This window comes from Danio rerio, chromosome 3 (genome assembly GCF_052040795.2).
Source record: "Danio rerio strain M-AB ecotype USA chromosome 3, GRCz13ab, whole genome shotgun sequence".
Lineage (NCBI taxonomy): Eukaryota > Metazoa > Chordata > Actinopteri > Cypriniformes > Danionidae > Danio > Danio rerio.
The window spans coordinates 21,493,876-21,508,978 of NC_141023.1; the positions used below are offsets into that span (position 1 = coordinate 21,493,876).

Sequence of the window (15,103 nt, forward strand, 5' to 3'; positions counted from 1 at the left end):
CTGATGCTATGAAAACGACGACTATAAAGTGGTCTTCCTTCTGTGCGCGATGAACGAAGGCTTCGGTATTGATAAATTGATTCTAGATGTTACTACTATATTGATAATGTCTAATGATATTCATTTATTTCCATATACAAGCGTTGACGTTAATAAATTCGCTTGCGAGAATGACAACAGAAAACAAAGAAACTGATATTAAACTATAATATGTTTTGTATGTTCAGACGTGACTGTATGTTGGCTACGTGCACATTTAGCACACGATGGCTTAGAACACATAAACAAAAATCAACTCTTGTTGCAAAGTTACAGTTTTTTACTTTCACCCGTAAGCCGATCTCTTGCTAAAAAACACACGAAGCAGCCAATCAGCTGCTGCCTTTCCTCCTATGGACCAATCAGCGGTTGAAATGAGGCAGTATTTCCGGCTCAAGTCTGGTTGATCTGTGCAGGTAAGTGAACGTGAATTCTGTACTCTGTCATTTGAAATGTACTTCTTTTCGCTTTTTTAGTATGGGCAAAATATCGCTTTCAGCGTAAAATGTTGATTAAAGTCTAGAGGAAAACGTTGTTTCATTTTTCTTCTCATTTAGCGTGCGGTAGACGTTATGACAAAGTAATTTCATCCCGGAGATTGCAGTCAACAGGCCAAAAATTGTTTGGGTTCAAAAAAATCTCTCGCTCTTTCAGAATTAACCTACAAAAAAAGATAACCATTACAAAATTTGTTTTTTACTGTAGGTTACAAGTGAGAATGCTAGCTAAACATTTATCCGTTTAATTCGTCTTCAAGATGTGAGGGGTGATGAAAGAAAGGCTGTAATACAGCAGAGACTATCAGCTGATGATGTTAGCATGCTAAACCTACAGCGACCGGGCCAATGAGTTAAACAAATTAACAGCGGACTTTATTTTAAAACTAATTTAAAGAACGACAATAGTTATACTATTATTCATAATCTCCCATTTCCTTGCTTTACAAGTTTTTATTTACGTATTGAATTTGTACGTTAGTGGTTCTGGTTCAAAACCTGGAAAGCTGCCTAACTAGATAGCATACTGAAATGCTCACTAGATAGGTAACGTTAACTTACCTTACGTGTTTTTGAAATAAAACGTAGCTTCATCCTTAGATGCTAGTGTTTTGTTTTGGATTTGGTTTGTTAGTCTTGTTTAATTGTTCCTCGTATTGTGTTAACATGTTATCGATCTATTAAGCACTGTTAACTTTAGTTTATGTGCTTTCTTCTGTTATTGTCTTTTGACAGTAACGTTATACGTTTACAACTAATACAACTCTAGTCTATATAGGCTATTTTTAATTTTTATTTTTGTTATATTTTATTTCGCATTCTGACATCATAAAACACCTATTTAAAAAATCCAGAGTAAAACTAGAGTCTAAAAACACCTGGTGACATTTTTTTCATTAAAAAATGACAACGGTGTCTTAAAAATGCAAATGCTATTGTAAACATTTTGTGCTAATAATATTTAATAATAAATGTATATGTAAATAGTTTATTTTTTCTTCTCTTTTTTTTGTACAGATTGCAGATTGAATCACTGTCTTCACTTTGGAGTTTGCAAGCAACATTTGGATTAATAATGGAGATTCCAGAAACTTGTCAGATTGGACTGAAACCAGTCGTCTTCAAGGTCTGACACTCTTTCTATGTTATGTCTGTGTATCTACATCTGTTTTAGGACATTTAGTTGTAATGTTGCATACATTAATATACTACGGGATGTCCCTGTAGAATAAATTCTCTATCTGGGGGAAAAAACTGTACCACAGAAGACAATCCCTTTTAAACAGTAGATGGCGCTCTCTTTTTATTTATTGATATCATTGGATACCTTGTTATTTGCTTTTTACCAGTGTGTTCAGCATATTCGATTTAACTTCACTTTTTGATTTGGGTTTCTATTTGGTGTTAACTTTTAATTTAGTTTTTCTTAAGAACTTAATCAAAACAGAGAGTCTAAAATTCATAAATTTATATGATATTAAATGTTTACATGATGGAAGTATTTTTATATGCTGCTTAGAATTGTTGTTTTCCAATTCATTAAACCAAGATGATTTTACTTAATGCAAAATTAAAAATAAGTAATTTTAAACTAAAACTAAATGTTAATGGGTAATCAAAATTACTTTCCGTGTGAATTAAGCTATTTTTTTCTGAGCCCATTGGTTTAGACATGTGGGTACTCTGTAAAATAACAGTCTGTTAGTAAAAGTAATATGCTAACATGAACATTTATATAGTTTACTAACCTTTGTTAACATTAGTTATTCCAAATAGTCATTCATTATTCGTTCTTGTTAATCCAGAGTGCATTCATTAATTTTAACCAGCACATCTTTGGATTTTAATACTAATGTTGAACTATGATTTTAAAATGCTGTACAGAATGGTTAATGTTAGGAAATCTATTAACTAATGAATCGTTATTTTAAAGTGTTTATAATGTTTGTTCTAGATTACATTCTATTCAAAAAATAATTTGGATTAATATCTACCCGTTTTCAGCTTTCCTAGTCATTATATACTTGTAGTATTCAGCATATTTTGCTGCATAGTCGACATCGCATTGTGTTGTACTTGCTTGAATAATTTAGCAATATTATTAAAAAATTATTGAGATTGTTGTAAAGTTGTTGCTGCTAACACAACTCATTGTGTGGCTCCTATACATTTACATTTCGAGAACACATTGACATGAAGTTCAGATGTGAAAAAAACCTAAAAGCCATTCGAAATTTCCTTTAAAAATGAGCATTTTTATCAAGCTTCTGTCTGTACATTTGGTAACTTTTGAAGTTTATGGCAAAGAATACACACTTCTAAATGTCTTTAAAATGAAATGACATAAACAGAAGTCTGAGAAAAATGCTAATTTTTAATGAAAAAATTTGACGAGGTTTTTGCATCTGAACTCTTCATATGTTCTCATTAATTTGCTTGGTCCTAAAGTCTTGTTTTTACCTTCAGAAAGCCTGCAAAATCCTCTTAATTATGCATTTGTTTTTGTCTGTAACCTCTACATCTTGCATGCAAGGATCCTGTGCTTTTTTTCTTGAGCACTTCCTGGATCCTGATCACTTTAGAGCAGTTCAGAGGCCCTTGAGTACCCTCTACTGGAGCCTTATCATTCTGCTTCTTTCTAGAAACATGCAGGGCTCAATGCAGTTTCTGTATATCACTGATTCAATGTTATATCATTGATATGTAAATGTTTTAATTGCTGATATGTGGACATATTCGAATGATTTATACCTCGATTTGCTTTAGTGGTCCAGTTGTAAATATACGCCACCTTTTCGCGCCCTCTAAAGGCACGACGCATTTATGACAGGCGGTCAGGCGCCTCTAGCGGTCGGTCGGAGCAGCGCGTCTCTCTCCCGCCACTGCGCCGCTCCGCTTCTTTCTGTTTGTCAGACTCGCAATCCGAGGGAGAGGAGCGAGCCGCCATTTTCCGAGCTCGTCGCTTCCCCCCTCGAACGACAACAATAAAAAACGGACAAAAGCGAGCTTTTCTCTGGCCAAATTGACCACGAAGACCTTTCGGAGAAGGAGAGAAGCGATCGCGGCCAAAGAACGACCGGAAAAAGGATACATTTCTCTGTTTTTACGTGGCTTTTGTCGGGGGCGATTGAAAAACAGCCGACTGGGCTCCTATAGCTCCACTGCCCCCGTTTCTTTCGCCCATTTCGTGATTCCTAAACGCAGCCCGGAGGAGTGGGAGGAGGAAGAGGAGGGGGTTACCGAACACCGGAGCGCGCGAGAGGCCGGGGATTTTTCCACCTGGACGTGCAACAGCGGAATCTGCATCTGGATAATTGCTTCAGCCTGTCACATTATTACTACTATTTGTCTCAAGCGCGGGGATTCATTACATTAATTTCCCCCGGAATCGGCTCCCCATCACGTGGTAGGTTCCTCCTTTTCTCTTTGTTAGTTTAAAACTCAGCAGCGTGAGGGAACTGTAGATTTTTAGCGCAATTATGCACTAAATCGACGTGAGGTGAAGTAGTGCACGTCGAGGGCGCGTTTACTCCATAAACGCGAACGCGCTTTTCGCTCTCGCTAGTTGTTTTCCGCGATTTGATCTGGTTAAACCCGTGCAGTAGGCGGCGTTGAAAGTCAGACCATCAAGGTTGCAAAACCTACCCGACTTGCACAGACATAATTATACGTGTCAACTTTACCATAGCACGTTGTTGGTAATCGCACGAGACAAGTTCGTTCACACAGGGGGCTTTGCATTGAGTAGGGTAAACCCACGCAGCGTAACGCGCGTGTGTGTGATCATGGGTTGGGTGCGCAGTGTATGTCTGCTGCATCTAGATCAGTAGGGTTTCGTTTGTGCTGGTGTGAAACGCATGCATTACAGTGTCAGTGACTGGACGTTGTCCCAGGCCTATGCATCACATGGATTTCCAGTAATACAGATTAATTGTAATACACTCAGCGCGCGCTGGCCCTTTAAGACGCAAGCTTTAATAGAAAATGCGAGGGGGTTTCTTACTCGAATGTTTTGTAAAAGAAAAACAAATCAACGTAGCGTACGTTTCCGGTATCTTGTGTAGTGAACATACATACGCATTCAAGTTATGTGCAAAAACATGATGCAATCTAGCAGTAAACACTTACAACTTTTGCGTAGACTCTAATCGCGGGGAGTTTTCCGTAACTAGCTGCAGTTACATAATATTTGGTGTTTTTTCCATTTTTTATTAATGTCGCCTCTCTGAACCGGACTGGCGTGACGTTGTGGGGGATTTCTTTTATTACAACCCCAATTCACACAACCCATCGGGCTAGCGAATAACGTCCAAAAATGCCGTTTTACTAGGCAGCTCGCCAGATTCTGAAACAGCCGGCGATTGTTCATAGACTTAAGCTCGCCCTAACCCATATTTCCCCCGTAATCTGGGGGGTTTATTTATATTTAGCGCTGTATTTCGCGTTGTTGTGGGCAGTAGAGGGTTTGTGTAATAAAACATTAACCTGCTCAACCTGTGGTTAGTGTAAGGCGCTGTACTTTTCCATTATATAATGTGTTACGTTGCATATTTTTCGCAGCGCACACTTGATCCCAGCACTCAAATATAACAGGTTCCGCATGTGTACGTGATGTTTATAGTTTTAAAGAGACATGCGTGGTGTTTTTTTGATCCGAACTAACGACGTGGATTCATTGTTGCATCTCTTTAATGGGAAATTATTTGACTTTCGTATGGTGAGACAGTTTTATAAGTTACTCAGATACATTGAATACTGTGAGACCCACAATGTAATTACTGTATTTATTAAATGGGGGTCTCTCTAAATCTTTGCTCCCAGATGGGGTTAAACATGGTTGAAACAAAGACTTTCCTAGACCCAAACCTCCCCCTCCTCTGATAGATGGATAGATACTGTATTGATCCCTAATGGGAAAATGCTATGTCTCCCTAGTGCACTGTTTGTTTAGTTTGCACTCTTATTTCCTGGATGATGGTGTTTTTAATGTCATCCTCGTTTTTTACTGGAACAGCTGTCTGTTTTGAATGTTTTTTTTCCTGTAGTGTTACTGACTTCTCAGCACATGTATTGAATTGTTCAAGTCTGTCTGTGGAATGTTTAAATAGTCTCTAGGGGTCGGTGTATGATTATGAGCTCATGTGTACTTTCCTTTCATTCCATCATGATTTATCATTGTCCTACATCCCCTCCTCACAGGAAGAGCTGTTACGTAACGCATCAATACCATTGACTAAGAACCTTTTTTTTTCAGGATGGTTCAGTCATTTTTGGAAAGTCATTGATGCTTATTTTTCTGGTATTTCTGTTCCCTTTCAAAGTCATTTAAATTAGGTTTTGCAATGATTTAGGTATATTAAACTAAAAACCTGTCAAAAACTGTCTCTGAAGTATATTTAGGGATACTGCCGTGTGTATGCGTGTCACATGTTGAGTTTGTTTTACCAAAACAATGGTGAACTACAGGGGTGTATCTCCATAAACACATGCACATTGTTTTGTTTTATTTATTTTCCTGTTTTCAGATCCTTGTAAAGTGGATAATTTTGACTGCATTTGACTAATCATAATAGGGCTCCACAATATATCGTTTCACCATCGATATCGCAATGCGTGCTTTCGCAATAGTCACATCGCATCATCTTCAACGTGGAGTTGACTATTATTGTTGATCCAGGGTGTCAGTGAGGTCTTGAATGTCAAATTTTAGGCAATAAAGTCCTAAATCTATTAAAATGTTGTGTTGTAGGTCTTAATTTTTTAACACGTCTTAATTTTCCTTTGTACCCAATCTGGCCATTAACATCCATCCAATCACCAAGTCCATCTCATTAACCTTTTGTTTAAAAAAATAGCATTTACCTACTTTCCTACAGTAACATTTGCTTAAGTTCTTCATTTATTTACTTATGACGATACTGACCTGACATATATTTTATATTATTAATTATTATTGTAGACTGAAGTAATTGACAGCTATGTTTTGTTCTATTCTTGGTAAGGGTTATAGGGTTTGTGAATGGATGTATTTGAATTAAAAAAAAAAAAATTAGTGATGAGTTGTAAACATTTTATAATGGGTCAATTGCAAATTGCTTCTAACTGGGATACTCTTATTAAAAACCTTTAACATTTAGTCGTTTAAGTAAAATTTTTCGTAAATTATGGTCTTAAATGTCTTTAAATTGGTGAAACCTGCAGAAACCCTGTGATCAGCAATGAAGAATGTACAGTTTTTATATTTTGCCTGCATTTAATTATTTAATAATTGGCGCAGGATAAAATTGCGATATGCATGAGGTGCTGCTACTCGTAATAGCAGATCAAATGTGTATCAATGTTGCAGTTCTATCACAATATAAATCACAGCAAAATAAAATATTGCAGTTGCAGATTTTTTAAATATCGTGCAGATCAGACTTTCTTTATACTTGCCGCATCAGTGTTATTTTGCTATTGACTATTGCTATTGGCCGGGCCCTAAGGTGAACCTAATGCAATCAGAGAGCTAAAAATAAATACTAATGGCAGGGAGACAAGTTAGAAAAATAACAAATAAATAAGAATTTTAATCTGCAGAGGTATTCAGTCATTCATTGTTTAAAAATCTAAATGTTTGCACTTTGCCCTTTTTTTTAGCCTGAATTTAATTTAACACCTGTTTACCTTAGTATGTTCATTACATAAATTGTTTAAAAAAATGACTGAAGAAGAAATTTTTTAGGGAAATGTTAAAACACAAGAAGTATTGTTATTGCAAAACTCAGCAGCAATATAATTGCATATTTTCCCAGTATGGTCCTGCCCTAAATTTAATACATTGTTTAATGTAAACATATCCTTAGGCAGTGCAAGTTGTTTATTATCAGGGTATTTCCTGCCTCAAAAAGAGGCGGAGGTGATATACCAATTTTGAAATATGTGCTATGATTGAAATAAACACATTTTTCATTATTCTTGCAATCTTATGCAAACAATTTTAAACATTAAATGTAATTAAGGTACATGACCCGTGCTTGAGCATCACTTGGGTTGTCGGTATACTATGATTATGTATGATATATATGATTATGCTATAGCCATGATTCCCTGTCTGATTTTATTTCTTTTTTTCTGTCAAAAGGCAATGGTGGTTAAAATTTTGATGGAGGTGGTCACCTCACAATTCTCTAGGCAGAAAAAAATAACTTCTTATTAATATTATTGTATTTTCTGAGCCAATAACAGAAAAGATACTCATATATTGATATATTCTTTTTAACTCTCTAGACCAGGGGTGCACAAACTTTTTGCAAAGAACCAAACATACTGAGGGTACCGAAGGTATATTAACGTTTTCAAGGGTAGTCTTCTAATTTATTTCCTAATATTTAAAAATAACTAGAAAATATTGCTTTAAATTATATTAATGAATGCAGTATATTGAAAAATAAATTTCTTACAGCAAAAACATACACAATCCCATTTATAAAACGAGTTGAATGCTGAATAAACTAAGCTGCACCTGCCTTTGCCTTGATCTGCTTGCCAATGTCTTGCGCATTGCCTGATATTCGTCGAGTGACAGTATTTACGTTATTTTTAAAAATCTGATGAATTTACAAAACTAAAGAAATTACAAAACAAAAGGTTAGCGTGGGCTCTAGTTTGGGCATCTCTGCTCTAGACTCATTTGATGTTTTGTGTAGGTTCCACTGGATTCAGCTGTTGAGCTGCTTGAGTTTTATTTTTGGCTTCTTTGTTAAAGACGGTCAAAGGGAGTTTAAATAAAATGTAATTATTGCTTTGAGGGATTTGAATCAATCTCTATGTAATCCTGTTATGATCCATTATAGTATTGACACTCTTACCTCTGTGTAGCATGCAGTCAATGTCAATTCGAAGTAAAAAATAAAAAGTAAAAGTCAACGCCACAATTTTTCTTACTTTAAATCTCCAGGCCTGTTTTTTTTTGTTTATATTACAGCTAAAACTCTTAGCTCTTAGTTTGTAACTTTAACTAGTTAAATGAACTCTTCTCTTTGGCAGGGCATTAGATTGGCAAGACTTTTCTCTATTGGGTGGTTAAAAATGTAAAGGGAAAAAGTGTAAGCTGCTGATTAACAGAGTCTGGAAACATTCAGGTTGTTGTTCATTCTGGAAGTTCAAGGCCAGGACTGAAGACATCCAACAGGCCGTTTGCTGCAAGTGCAGAAAGGAGGCAGTCAGTTTGTGAGACAGGACCACCTGCTTAATGTCTTTGGGGAAAAATAACCTGACAAGGTGGCCTGCATCCAGAGAAAACATTTGTCATTAAGTCCAATTAGCAGGGATTCATTGTTACAAGGGCAAGTGTGTCTGTTTTTTTTTTATTTTTTATAACAACTCTCTTTTGTGGGACAAGTTATTTGCTTTAAGTCTTTCTAGATTAAATGTTTTCTGATTTCAGTATTAAAGAGCTTCTGTAAGTAAATTCATCCAGCTGGGAACGCTTCAGCCATATGGAAGAAATCAAAGTCTTCCAGGCATCATGAGACCGTTAAGTTGCCCTTTTGCTTTTTGAAGTAAATTGGTAATCTAAAAAGAAAGATAAAACAGCGGAGCCAAATAATTACTTGTATCCTACCATATTTCTATTATATATTAGGTCTTTTTTGTGTTAAATGAGATCACAACTTCGTTACTAAGAGCAAAATGAGAGTTTAAAATTGACTTTGTCAATTATGGGTATAGTGTTACTTGTAGGCATGGCACAATAACTGGTTTCAAGGTAGGCATGGGACAGTATAAGATTCTGACCGTATGAAAACCTTGGGATAAAATATCATTCTTTCATGGTATGTGAAAATATATTTCAAGGTATTGTGATTACTGCTCTCAGATTTGTTCTTCTGGTTTAAAAAACAATTTTTTTATACTGAACACAAGATATGACATTTTAAGAAACATTTAAAATGGTTTGGAACAGTAAACATGTTAGGCTAAATAATTAAAATAAGTCATTGACCTGTCATCTTAATTAGTTTACAAAACAGATTTCTTTACAATTTGAAAGGGCATTTTTGGATACAAAGTAGGCACTGCACTGTTCAGGTGCATAGCGCATTCTATAGTAGTATAGGATATTGGTTTATAAGCGATTTGTTTCTCATATGTTTGCTGAATCATGTGCTGACCAGTAGCTTTTGATGTGCAGGGTCCATTTGTTAAAAACATACATATAAAAGAACCCTTACACATACCTTAAGAATGGTATAACAGAACATATTTGCAGTTTTTAAAACCTTGATTTTTTTTCAAATCGCACTAAACCTTGAAATCGGTTAATATTCCATGCTTATTTCAAGGCTTATTTTACATTTTAGTGATTTGGAAAAGCCAAGGTTTTAAAACCGCTATAATATTCTGTTATTCTGTTCCTACAGTATATGTAATTATTTTTTTTTTTGGGCAACGAGTACATTTACATGGACACCAATAATCTGATTAGGTCATGATCGAACTAAACTGAAATCGAATTAAGACGTGGAGTATGCCGATGAAAGTGAAAGTGCCAGACTGCTGTTAAATTAGAAAATTATTAAACGAAACACCTAGAATTACCTGAAACTCTGGAGGAAATGTGGATGTCACGGTGTCTCAATGACGTTAATTGTATTATGGGCTATAACATTTAAAACGGGATCATAAAAGGAAGATTCAAAAAGCAATCCATGTGAACACCTTGATCATATTATTGTCTTATTCAGATTAAGACAAATAATTTGATTACTGATTTAAACCTAGTAAGACGCATGTAAACATAAAAAGTATCTCCAGCAGAAAAGGACCCTCCACTATAAATGCTACTTCTCTGCCCACAATTCAGCAAACATCTGAAAAACAAGTAATTTATAAACCAACATCCGAGCATGCTGTAGACCTGAACAGTACAGTGGCTTACTACAAAGAATAGTAATATATCCAAAGATGCCTTTTCGGGGCAAAACAACTTTTTCACAACATTTTAATTTAAGCAACATATTAATTATCTAGGCTGACGTGTTTACTCTTCCATTTAATGGGGAAAAAGTCATTGTGTTTTACCGAGACATTTAAAAAGAGCATATTTTAGAGCAGTAATCACAATAATGTCATATTTTTACCCAAAGTTTTCATACCATCAGAATTTTATACCGGCCCATGCCTAATCACTTACCAGTTCACTGGTACCTTGTTTTATTAATTAACAAACCACAAGAACGCAATATGATTTAGCAATATTATAAAATCATAAGATCTTATAGTTATACAAATAAATAATCTAATGTGCCGAATGACAACTGTTACTACTTACAGCTGCATTTGAGAGCAAATTATTAAATATTATCGCTTAATTGATGTAAATCTTAACCTTAGATTTTGATGTTTAATTTAAAGTAGGTCATGGACATGTGATTCCTTAACTTTCCACAAATAAAGGCCTGTTAATAAAGACTCTCATACATGCCTACATTTACACACTCAAAAGACAAGCTCGCATTCACACACTTCCTCTTCAGGCCAAACCGTGTGAGAACCTTGATCTAGATATTTTACAACAACCGCTTGAAATGGTTTTTGTGTAATTGAATGTAATGACTGAGTTGAGCTTGTTTTAATGTGATCAATCGATGTTTTGATTTTGTTTAGCATATCTTTAAAAAAAAGGACAATTATAATTTAATTAAGCCTCTGATAGTTTTTCTTTAGGTTAGAGTCTCTAGGGGAAGTTGACTAAATTGATACAGGATTGTTAAGTAAGTATCATATGTAAAGGCCAGGACTGTGTGTGGTTACAAAATGTTTTTCTGTGCTGGAATGGGTGTAGCTAGTTCTGTTGTCACTTTAGGTAAGCGCAATTACTCAACTGTTTTGTATCAGGATAAAAGATTATCCCCCTGGGAAAATAAGAGTCACTCGTTAGCAATGTAGTGTTTGACCCGTCTAAGAATAGACTTTGGTCTGTAAATGAGTGTCCAAATGCAAATTCTTGGGTTGCGTTTAAGAGATGGGCACCAGGGAAACTGCTTCTACTTTCTACAGTCCGAGAGTCATTCAAATGCATGTTTTTGACCTTCACACTTCTTAGGGAGTGTGAGAGAAAGAGGTTATCAGAGTCCACAAAGCAGACCGTTAGAAAGCTTCCCTTGTGATAGGTTGTTGTTTGAGGGCCAAGATTAGAGGCACATTGATTAAATGGGGAAAAAGGGATGAGCTAAATTATTAAATGTCTTCACTGTTTTATGGGAGTAAGAAACACCGTGCATAGATACATGTAGGTTTTTTTTTTTTTTTTTGTATTCTTTGACACACTGAGCCTGTATGTTTAAATCTTATGTGTTTTTAAACTTTTTTTGGTCTTGATTTTATTAGTGATGGTCTGAAATATGGGCCTTTCACTGATTTTGGTACATTTTAAGACTGCTGGCAGTACAATTGTTTACATGGCAAGTTAAACTGCACAATTTTACACACATTATGCTCAGGTCATCAACATTTAACTTTAGCAAAGCTTTTAACTGTTTTATTATAAACTGTTTATGCAGGCTAGAACCTAAATGGCTAATAAAAAATGTATAACTTGTTTATGTATTTTCCTAAACGTATATTATTTTCAGTGATTTCATATCTGGAGAAAGTGAGTTATTCGAAATCTCGCGTAAAAGCAGTTTTTAATTACTTTTTGGACTAAAGGATGGAAGGCTATTAATGTATTGTTGTACATGTAAACAAACTGCTCATTTTACAGGTCACTTGAGTGTCAGTTCCACATATTTTCCCTTTAGTCAGCAGGTCTGAGTACATCCCATTTTTTTAAACAGAACAGGAATGGAAGTCAGATGCAGCATACTAAATCAACTTAATTCTTGTCATGCTGAATAAAACGCTATTCATTCATGTTTATTTATTTGCTCTTTTTAGTTCATATTCACAGAGCTTCACTAAAAAGAAGTCGTTATTTCCTATTGTCAAAAGTCTGCATATTTGGGAAAGTTTTCATTTTTTTGCATGCTAACTTCATGTCTTAAGACAGAATGATCATTTCTATAAATTTCCATTATTTATGCAACAATAATTATGCAACCTGTATAGCCTTTTGTGATTGCTTTTAAGGCTGATTATACATACCTTGCATGTAGCTGATGCAATTGTGAGCATTTCTACTTCTGCATTCTGTCAGTGCTGCTCTGGCAGTAACACTTCTGAAGTGCTAACAGGCAGTGGGGTTTCTAAGATCCACTGTGCTGAGTTTCTTTGTCGAGTTTTAGGCTTGCGACAGATATTATTGTATTATTCAGAGAGAAAAGAGGCAAGAAAAACAGAACATTCAACAACTTTAATCATAAAATAAACACAAATCAAAAGTATATCTGAAGCTCCTCTGCAGGTTTCGACACTTGTTGATTTGTGACATTTCAGTCATTGACCCCGCTTTACTCCTATATAACTTATAACTTGTCATTTAGGAGGAAGATCATTCACTGCAAATCAGTCCAGTGTTGCATTTTCATAACTCTTCCTCCTGATAGTGGAGTTTTATTATTCTTTACTATTTCCTTACATAACAAACCAGAGAATAATTTCTATATATTTCTCCAAGCATCATGGTAGTTTGAAGTGATTTGTCTGAATGAAAACATTGGTTTGCAAAAAAATGTTTGCTTGAGCTTGTTAAAGGCATAGTCCAAGTGCGATCAGATTGGGATTCGGGTTTACTTATTTAAACAGTAAGTACAGGATCGGAATACAAAGCTAGTTCCTGCACTCATGATTGGAAAAATGATCTCTATTAGGGCTGCACGATTCTGGCAAAAATGTGAATCAATTTTTTTTTTCTTAATCAAAGATCACGATTTTCTCACCATTCTGTATATGTAAAATAAAGGTTAATATGAGTCGGCTATTATTGTTAATTCTCAAACATATGGTAAAACAACACTAATAATATTAGGCCTTGTTTGAAGTTCTACTGTTGCTTAAAATGCTAAATTTTGTATAGTCATTATAGTGGACTTCAACAGACTTTTAATATGTCCTGTTTGTTAATTCACAGTAAAATGATGACATCAGAATATAAATATTCATAATTATAAAGTTGAATTACTATGTTTAAGACATATACTTGTCATTTGTCATTGACAACATAAACCATTTGTTTTCACTGGTAAAATGAAACATGTGTCATTATCAGATTCCTTCTTGCATTGTATTCAAAATTATATATAGGATAGGGTTGTTATACTGACACAGTAAACATTTATTTTCACGCACCTCCCTGTGTTGGCTATGAAAGAAAAAAACATATCAAATGCTTGTCAAAATCATACCTGTAAAATGCCATATGATAATTAAATGATGTGCGCACAGGTTTCACTTTCACTTAAGAGTGATGGCACCCATGAGCCGCACTCGTGAGAAAATGCATACATGCAAATCAAACCTCCCGCACGGCCCTCAAACGATCGCTCTGCAACAAACTGAGCATTATTTACAACTTTATTAGATGTTTTTCACAACCTATGCAGGTTGTGTTCACTAAAATAGGCTTTATTGGCTGGCACAGACGCATTCTCCATAGTAAACAAATAGCTTACGGTCAGCTCATGTGGGATTTTTTTTTTTGTGGATTATACCTTATAAATGCATGCAGTATGTGACACTTTTAACACCATTTGATTTGAAGGTGTCTGTTTTGCTGTAAAGACTTGTGCGACTGCTTTGCTTCTCCCCTGACCTTGAAAATATAATTGGCTCAATCGTAGAAAAGCTAAATTAAGATCGTGTGTAGGGTCGAATCGAGATTGTGATCTTTTTTCGATTAATCGTGGAGCCCAAATCTCTTTAATTTAAAAAAAATCATGTTATTAGCTTTGATTTATACAAATCCAAAACAGTTTTGTAATCCTGTTACTGTACAAAATGTTAATGTGTATATGGCATTAGCTACCATACTGCCATGCGTAGTAGACATGATTAAGTGACAGAGAGCACTCAAGTCAATGCAGTTTTACGGACTGACAGAGATGAAATCATATTTAGCTGTTTTGTATTAAATATTATCTGTCATTTTATTTATTTTGTTTTAGTTTAAAAATAAAAACCTGGCAATAAAAAAAATATCATTAATCGTAAAAATATTTGAGCGTTAAAAAATGCAAACAGTAAAAATGAAGTTAACAGACATGTTTGTGTGTTGGTGAGCCATCTTTTTGTGGCTTTTAAAGTTTTGGTTCAGGCATTGAACAATTGGCAATTTCCATGTTTGTATGAAGTGTCATTTTAGCTCTGCTATTGGGGAAAAAGCAAGCAATATCCAACCCTAATCAGGATAGTGCCAAAATGTCTGCATTATATACACTCAATTGCATCTCATAGGTGTGGCTTTTAAAGAACACTTCACTTAAACATGTAAAAATGGTCAGAGTTGTACTAACTAGTTATTTTTGAATGGGTATAAGGGCTAACAAAACTTCACCACACCCAAGGAGGTTCGCATGTACCCACAGAGCTCAAAAGACCATTTATTGTTTTTCTGACATGATCTGATGTGTGGCTGACAGTTTTCC

General features: G+C 35.1%; 1 protein-coding gene across 2 annotated transcripts in view; it reads left to right on the forward strand.

The window, feature by feature from the left end:
• The first annotated feature begins 418 nt into the window (after nt 1-418).
• The window catches only part of kansl1b (KAT8 regulatory NSL complex subunit 1b), a 96,994-nt gene continuing 82,309 nt past the window's right edge, over nt 419-15,103 (forward strand). The window contains exons 1-2 of one of the 2 annotated variants that reach the window (XM_087244229.1): nt 419-455; nt 1,554-1,662. The gene's annotated coding sequence lies outside the window, so the exon portion shown is untranslated. Of the gene's footprint in view, nt 456-1,553; nt 1,663-3,447; nt 3,943-15,103 lie in introns of those variants that run through there. The other variant, XM_087244228.1, reaches the window with a different exon arrangement.